This window comes from Aethalodelphis obliquidens, unplaced genomic scaffold, assembly GCF_003676395.1.
Source record: "Aethalodelphis obliquidens isolate GAN/ISIS:26980383/991018 unplaced genomic scaffold, ASM367639v1 scaffold48, whole genome shotgun sequence".
Classification (NCBI taxonomy): domain Eukaryota; kingdom Metazoa; phylum Chordata; class Mammalia; order Artiodactyla; family Delphinidae; genus Aethalodelphis; species Aethalodelphis obliquidens.
Window position 1 is genome coordinate 770,683 of NW_020837992.1, and position 8,646 is coordinate 779,328.

The window sequence follows — 8,646 nt, forward strand, 5'->3', positions numbered from 1 at the left end:
AATCTGCATGTCCCAGAGACTGACAGTCTGACATCCTTGGATTTGACCCAGTTGCTCTGGGGAAACCTGTCTTCCTGCTGTCCCTTCCCTACCAATCTAATTTCATTATGATGGTTCTTGGCTCCAACCTGTGAAACTAAATGCACAGTTCCTGAACGCAACACAACCTGGGTACCCTCACCTGCCCTCTGAGAGGACCTGGGCCATTATTCTCTATCTTGGTGTCCGCGCCCTCCCCCCAGTCCTCTTTTCAATCCCTGCTGTATACTCACCTCCTCCAAGAAGTCTTCTCTGATTAAATCTGTTTTGTTCTAAATGGCACGGCTCTTCAGTGCTCAGGAAGAAAATTGCTTTCTATTTATTGCTTGTTTTCTGAGCTTGTGTCAGGTCTGACTCATGAGAGTGCTGACTCTCCCATTAGATGAGAGCTTCCTAATCCTCCAAACAACGTCCCCTCCCTCCAGGGTCCTGCAGAATCCGGACCTGGGAGTGGACTCAGAGAAGGAGTCCATTGCCTGGATGACACGATTTTCAAGGCCTTGCTGTTGGTTTGCAGAGGACCCTGATGGAGACTGGGGCCCTTGGGAAGTAGGAGCAATAACCATGGGATAGGAGCCATTTGGGTTCCAAGAGTTAAGAGCTGTTCCCAGAAATGACTGATTATCAAACATGGCCTCCGTGGACAGCAGCTACCTGTCTGGTTTCTTTTCGCTCATTTCCTTGAATGCACTAAGGAGGGTCATCCTATGCCTTGAATAGAGGAATGTGAAACAGAGCCAGCAAGGTGAGAAGTACAGTCACACAGAGGCCCTGGAGGGTAGGAATCAGGAGAAAGAAGGAGGGAAAGAAGAAGGGAGGGAGGGGGTGGAGAGGAAGATAATTAAGAAAGTGGGTTGGGGGAAAGGTAATGAGAGAAACAGAAAGGGGAGAAAGAAAAACTGAAAAAAAAAAAAAAAAAGAGCTATGACAGAATCAGAAACGAGACGACACAGAAACAGACTAAGACAAGGACAAAGATATAAGAACATCTCCATCAGGAGCTTCAAGAAGCTTCCCGGGAATTGAACTGCTCAGGATGGGGGCTGGGGACTTTAGGATTTTAGCACCAATTATGGACCAGCTGCATTCTGTACATCAGATCATTTACCCATGCAATGCCCCATGAGGTAGGCACTATCATTATTGCCTTTTTACAGATCAGGGAACCCCAGAGTAGAGAGGTGAAGTGACACCCCCCTGTCACACAGCTGATATGTGTCAGGGCTCAGGTTCAAATCCAGGTCTGACCCCAAAGCTTGTGACCTTTGTGTCACGCTTCCCCAGCTATGAAAGCACCCTCACCTGGGCTGATTTTTCCCCAGCGTTTCAACTAACACTGATTAGGTGCCTGCTGTGTGCCCAGCGCCATCACAGGAGGGGTCTCTGCCCCCACAGAGTTTACAGTCTGACTGGGGGACTTCAGGAATGCTATAGGGTTGCTGCCCAGAGCCCAGAGAAGGAACAACGTCCCCGACAAAGCTGGAGGAAGAGCAGGTAGCAGGATGCCGCCTGGGTTGTGTTGGGGTCTTGGGAATTCCTTCTTCAAAGCTTTAAACTTAGGCTAGAACATCACCAATTTCCAGTACATTGCTGAAGTCTTGCCTACAGGCTTGAGGAAGGAGTCAGTGAACTCTCAATGTCACTAAACAAAATGTATTATGAACTATTCAGACATAGAGAAGGATACAAAGAACAAGATCAGGAACAGGCGTGTAGCCCTTCTTCGCTTAAGAAATAAACCACCACGAATACCACCGTAGACCCCCTTGGTCTCTCTGCTGGCATGCTCCTCGTCATGAGTGCTCGAGGTTAGCACTCTTCTGAATTTGGTGTGTACCAACCTCCAGGGTGTTCTCCACCCTAGGATTCCTGCCTCTCCTACGGGGAGAAGGCCAAAGAGGGCCTTGGTCAGCCTTCAGTGTGAGCACTCTATCCATCCAGGGCTGCCTGATAGGGCTCTCCCCACTGCCCGGCTTCGCGCTCTCTCTCTCCCTCTCTCTCTCTCTCCCTTCCCAGATGGCTGAGCAGACAATCAATATTTATGTGAATCCACCAGGCCAGCTGGACAGAGAGACCCAGCAGACAGAGGCAGAGTCGCCATCCCCAACATGGGCAGGTTTCAACTCAGACACAAAGCAGGTGACCCAGGTGCCTGGTGCCTCTGGCTAGACTGAGGTCAGCATGAGCCAGGAGCCAACCAGGCCCTGCCACTCCAGTGGCCAGATCTGATGTGAGCCCCTGCCAGACGTTTACAGGTCCCTTTCACTCTGGTGTTTAGCAGGGTGAGCTGCCTGGGTGAGGCTGAGGGGAAAATAATAAGCAGTTTATTCCCCCCTACAGAGCAAGGCAGCAATACAGCTGCATGGCAGATGGGAGCTTTGGAGAGGGGCCCATACTGCCCCAGGGCCTCAGTCCACCTACCAGCAGCCCTCTTAGCTCGTCACACATCACTCTCCTGAAGGGACACCCCCCCTCCCCTCAGTGTGGCCTCTTGGTTCTGGTCCCACTAACCTAGCTCCAGCCTCCTCAGGAAGCCTTTCTTAGTTGAGCCTCCCTGGCCTTGAGCACTCATGCCCCATGTTCGTTCAGTTCTCACAAAATTAGTTGGCACAGTGGTAATTTCTCTTATGAAAATACAGCCTTATGTGCCATGAATGATCTTCCCTGGTACACTATAAGCTTCTAGAAAGCAGGGACCATGGCTGATCCATTCTGTGCATCTTTCACAACCATTTTCACAAGTGGCTCCATAAGTGTTTGTTGAATGACTGAATGATCTCTGCCCCCACATTTGCCTGAGGGTTTCTCAAGGATGGGGCCACCCATGTCTTATCTTTTCTTAGAATCTCCCAATAGAACCAATAAAGGGATACCCATTCCTGATTGTTGAATGAGTGGAGAAAAACCCCAGAAAAGTCTCTGCAGCTAGCCCACTCAGCCTCTCTTCCCTACCCAGTGCTCACCTGCCCACCCATAGGTCCCTCCCAAGCAGCAGGAGCAGAACTAGCACAGCCTCATCATGTTCCTTTGAAACCCCTGGAGGATCCTGTTTTGGTTTGACTTGACTTGAGGCCCATTTCAGTCTCCACAACTGTTTGTAACACAACCATCCTAAGAAAAAGAAAGTGTGCTTCAGGCAGATTTCCTGCTAACACAGTGCTTTTACTGTATATTTGATCATCACAGGTGCATCTCCATTCTACAGATGAGAAAACTGAGGCTAAGGGAGTTGGAGTGAAGGACCTGGAGCTCACAGTTTGGACAGATATCTTCTGACTCCAGCCTGCCAGGTCACCTGGCAGCCCTCTGCCTCTCTCCCCACCTGATGTGGGGGTCACACAAAGTGCAACCTCCAGAAAGTCATCGCCTTTGGTCTGGAGAGAAAGTCTTTGAAGACAACTGAAAGCTCCTTGCAGAAAAGAAGATAGACATAGCCTTCAAGTTGGAGCAAGGCTGGGGTTGCCCTCAGGGTTTCTGGCCAGATGGAGACTTTTGGTGGGGCCCAGCAGTTCCCGGTGGAGGCCAGCTCTGCCCAGGCAAGAGGGCGCTGCTACTGAGCCAGCACAGCCAGCGTGATGAATTCCATACTTCCTCCTGCCCCGGCAACTCAGAGGACGCCAGGTTTTCAAGCGGCACAGGTATGCTCAGGGATGCTCTGAACCAGTGAGGCATCAAGAAGCAGTGAGGCGTTCCTACTCCTGACCAGACATGAACAGCACCCAAGCTCTCCTTCTCTTTGTTTTTTCCAGGGCCCATGGTGGCACAGCTGCCACTTTCTGAGATTCAGCACAGAGAGGTACTCTAAGTGCCTGCCTGCACCGTCACCCGTCTTCCCCACGAGGAGGGAGAGTCCCTAGTTACATGTGTCAACTGGGATTCAATGAGGTGAAGTAACTTGTCTGAAGACCTGGAGCTGCGTCAGTGTGCAGATCCAAATCCAGGTTTTTCTAAAGCCAATATCAACAACCTCTCCACTGCTGCCCTAAACTGTCATCTCCACCTTCCTGCTCATTAAGACTGCACCTCGCCTAGGCCAGGACATTTGTTTTTAATTCTATTTCTTTATTTGTAATAGGTCATATATTCAAAAAGCCCAAAACTCATGTTACAAAAGAACATACCATGAAAAGTCTTCCTCCACTCTTGATCCCCAAACATGTAGTTACTCTTCCCAGAAGCAACTACTGTTACCTGTTTTCTATACCTCCTTCCATGGATACATTGTGCAAAAGAAGTAATTATGTATAAATATTCTTTCCCCCCTTTTAAAAGAAATGATCATATATTAAACACATTGCTCTGTGCTTGTATTTTTTTACTAAACAATGTGTTCCTGTAATTATTCCATATCCATACATAAAGTGTTCTCCACTTCTTTATTATTTTTTTTTAAGAATCAATTTTATTTATTTATTTTTGGTTGCATTGGGTCTTCATTGCAGCATGCGGGTTTCTCATTGCAGTGGCTTCTCTTGTTGCGGAGCACGGGCTCTAGGCATGCGGGCTTCAGTAGTGGCACACGGGCTTTGTTGCTCTGCGGCATGTGGGATCTTCCTAGAACAGGGATCGAACCCGTGTTCCCTGCATTGGCAGGTGGATTCTTAACCACTGCACCACCAGGGAAGTACCTCTCCACTTCTCTTGATGATTGCAGGGTATTCCATTGTCTACAAATCCATTTAACCAGTCCCCTATGATGGACACTAGGTCGTTTCCAATCCTTTGCTATGAAAAAGGATGTTACAGTGAGCAACTTTGTATACAAGGTCATTGTGCTCACGTGCAAGGACATCTGTAGGATAAATTCCTAGACATGAAATTGCTGAGTGGCAGGCTCTGGAATTAAACATTCCCAATGGGAAACAGAACAGAATGGTGAGGAAAAGACTGCTATCTTTCATCCTGGCTCTGTCACTAACCAGCTGGGTGACCTCCAGCAAGCTATATGACCTCACTGATCCTTGGTTCCCTAGTCTGTTAAAATATTTGCTTCCTTGTAGGGTAGCTATGAGGGGTCAAGTAAAAGGTAATGTATATAAAGTGCCAGGCACAAAGCCTGGCTCACGGGGGTAAGGAGGCGATGGAGCAGTGATCATCCCTGCCCCCCTCCCGCCCCATTCCCCATCCTGAGAAAGAGCTTCTCCCATCGACTTGTCCTTCTCGCCTTCTCTATCCCCCTCCTGTATGACTTTGTCATGCTCCCAGTGCCTGCTGCGCCATCTGCCTAGTACCACAGTTCTTTGTGTAGTTCAATATGTCTCTTTGCCCATCAGACAATAAGTTCCTAGAGGACCAAGACCCTCTTACTCTTTCTGAAACACCTCACCACCTGTCAGAGGTCCTGGCACACAGTAGAAGCTTGGTAAAAGTCTACTGAACTGGGCTTCCCTGGTGGCGCAGTGGTTGAGTGTCCACCTGCCGATGCAGGGGATGCAGGTTCCTGCCCCGGTCTGGGAAAATCCCACATGCCGCTGAGCGGCTGGGCCCATGAGCCATGGCCGCTGAGCCTGCTTGTCCGGAGCCTGGGCTCCGCAACAGGAGAGGCCACAACAGTGAGGCCGCGTACAGCAAAAAAAAAAAGCGCCTACTGAACTGAAATCAGCTCTGGAAATTACTCCTCACGGTGCAGCCTCCTGGATTCTTGGTACCTTAGCGAAGACAGGTGTCACCTCCAGCTGTCAGGGTGAAGAGGCAGCCAGCCTCCCTGTGCCGCTCTCTGAGGTTTGGTAATCAGGAAAGGTTTTCCAAAGGTACCATATTTAAAATCCCCGCTTCTGCACCCCACCCCATCTCCCACACCACCCCCACACCCAGAGCCCAGTGTAAAGCGTTCAGATATGCCACCCCTGGGAAGGGGGTGGAGGATCCTCCCTGGCCCCTGTCCATCCCTTCCCTAGTGAGTCCCAGGTTTGGACAGCACACCACCGGGAAGATCATCGCTAGGGACCGTTGCCCAGAGAGCGTAGGGAGGTGGGAGGAAATCATTTCGATTTCTCTCTGGAAGCATAAATGCTTTTTTAATTGCTGTCAAAGGCGGCTCCTTAGGAATGTATTATTGATAGCGATTGAAATGAAAGAGATGGAAAAAAGCAGCAACCTCTCCCTTGCTGGCTCACTGCCCTCCCTCCCCTGTCCTCCCACCTACCTTCTTCCCTGGGGCCTGAGGCGGCCCACTCCTCAGAGCTCACAGGCCTCTTTCTCCACACCCCCCATCTCTCTCCCCCACACCTGCCTCCTCCTTTCCTCTTCCCCAGCGTTCCTGACTTTCTGTCTGTCCCTCTGCCTGCCTTGCAGTAGCTCTGTCACTCTCACCCTCCGCCTCTTCCCTTAGCCTGTCTCCAGGTTCTCCAACCTCACGTCTTGCTTCTCCTCACCCTGCTGTAGATCCCTGGCCCACCTAAGTTCCTAATTCAGCCATTGCTTTATTCTCTCTCCTCCCTTCCTTTCCCATTCCAGCTCCTTTAACCACTGCGTTCTTACTTTCCCTTAGCCCCTCATTCTCTCCCTTTTCTGCCTGGGCTCCTTTTTTGGGGGCCTTGGACCCTCACCAACAAGGAGAAAGGCCAGGCTATCATGTGGTTTGAGCTGTTTCCTGACCACCAAACTTAGGATTTGAAAATTTTTATTTCCATCCTCCGATTGTACCTAGGCCTCTACCCATTCCCCAGATTCCCAGCCTTTAATCTTCGGTTCGTGTCAGTCGGTCCACTGAACTTCTGTCTATCCTGCTGGCTGTGTTTGGGGCCAAAGCCAGCAGTACCCAGGGAAGCTGCTCCTGAGGATGCCAGGTGTAGAAAACCCCCACGCTCCCTGCACCACTCACACGGGTGTCTCTTATCCTGTGCCATCAGCGGCTTCTCCTGCAGTAGGTCTCAGTTGCACCTCTCTGTTTTAACTGGAAGATGCCCCGGGTTCAAGTGTGGGCCGGACCCAGTCTCTCCAGCAAGGGTCTCCTGTGCCTTTAAGAAAGCAGGAGCCTGGGGCTCCCCTGGTGGCGCAGAGGTTGGTTAAGAATCTGCCTGCCAGTGCAGGGGACACATGTTTGAGCCCTGCTCCCGGAAGATCCTACCTACACACCACGGAGCAACTAAGCCCGTGTGCCACAACTACTGAGCCCATGTGCCACAACTACTGAGCTTGTGTTCTAGAGTCCGTGCTCCTCAATGAGAAGCCACCGCAATGAGAAGCCCGCGCACTGCAACGAAGCTCTCCGCAACTAGAGAAAGCCCGCGCACAGCAACGAAGACCCAATGCAGCCAAAAATAAATAAATTAATTTTAAAACAGGAAAAAAAAGAAAGCAGGAGCCTGCAGGCAGCACCAGCTCCTCCCCTCCCCCTTCCCCGGCTAGGGGGAGGGGAGCAAAGATGGATATGCCCGCAGTGCCCCCTTCAGAGGAGCTCATAAATAATGGCTGATCTTCCCTCGGGGGACAGGAACCGTTCTGCTCTGTGGAGCCTGGGAAAAGGGTGACAAGGCTAATTTATCTATCTCCTCCTGTGCTCACACACCAGTGAGAGAACAAGCCACTTTCCCCTCTTTCCTTGCCCAGTACTCCCTCCCAGAATCTGTGAGAGAAAGGGAATGGGATGAGGAAGAGAAATGCACCAGTCTCCTGCTTCCCTGAGGCTTTGGATATGCCCACCCTTCACCACCGCCCCAAACTGGTTACAGAGCAGCCTCAGAGCAGCAGACACACCCACCCTCCCTCCAGATCTCCACTCACCTCTCACCCCACAGAGCCAGCGGCCATGGTCAGAGCCTACCCCACACCCCAAGGGGCCAGAGCACTTGCTGTGAAAGCAAACCTAGCTGCATATGATGCTCACGCAGTTTTAGGTTTTAGACCAAAATGCAGTGGACTCTCCAAACCCCTCTGACAGTCTTCCAGTTCCTTCTTCTCCTCCCATGTGCCTCAGCACCCCCTTCCCTCCCCACAGAACCACCCCCACATTGGGCTCTCCACAACCCACCAGTTCAGCCAGCTCACAGTTGGCTTCAGCTCAGCTGCTCTGCCCCGACTCATTTCCACATCAGTGCTGCCAGGTCATTTCTTCCACCTGCCTGTTACGTCCATGGCCTCCACAGGGAGGGGTTTGAAGCTAAGGAAGAAGATTTCTGAGGCTGCACTCTTTCACTATACTATGTCTTAATCTTACCCTCACTCGGGACAGGCCATCCTGAAGGGCACACCACCACCGTCATTACCACCCTACCCCCACCCAAGGCCAAAGGCAGACTGGCTGGGACCCTAGGCCCCTTAACTGCTGCCTTGGGGGTAAGGTAATGTCAGGTCTGGCTCCTAATGAAGATGTGGGGAGGCAGGCAGGGATCTGGAGAAGCGCACTGTCTCTGTGCTAGTCATCACCGCAGCAGATAATCAATTAGCAAGGGCTTTCAGCAGTGGCCAGAACCCAAACCTGGGCCACCCCAACCTATCCCTATCCCAGGCGACCTCTGTTGTTCCCCCTGTGCTCCCTCCACCAAGCTAGCACGTTTCACCAGTCAGGACTGCTGAGATTTACTGTCGTTCCCAGGGGCTGATTGATCTCTATCTCTCCAGCTCTCTTTCTCATCTCTTTCCCTGCAACTCTTTTCTGCATCTCTT

At 51.2% G+C, this 8,646-nt stretch overlaps 1 long non-coding RNA gene across 1 annotated transcript in view; it reads right to left on the reverse strand.

Annotated features, from left to right (window-relative positions):
- LOC113607415 (uncharacterized) overlaps window positions 1–4,494 on the reverse strand; it is a 38,804-nt gene extending 34,310 nt beyond the window's left edge. The window contains exon 1 of the long non-coding RNA XR_003427941.1: window positions 273–4,494. This is a non-coding gene — a long non-coding RNA (uncharacterized LOC113607415). The remainder of the gene's footprint in view (window positions 1–272) is intronic.
- Between the last annotated feature and the right edge of the window lie 4,152 nt (window positions 4,495–8,646).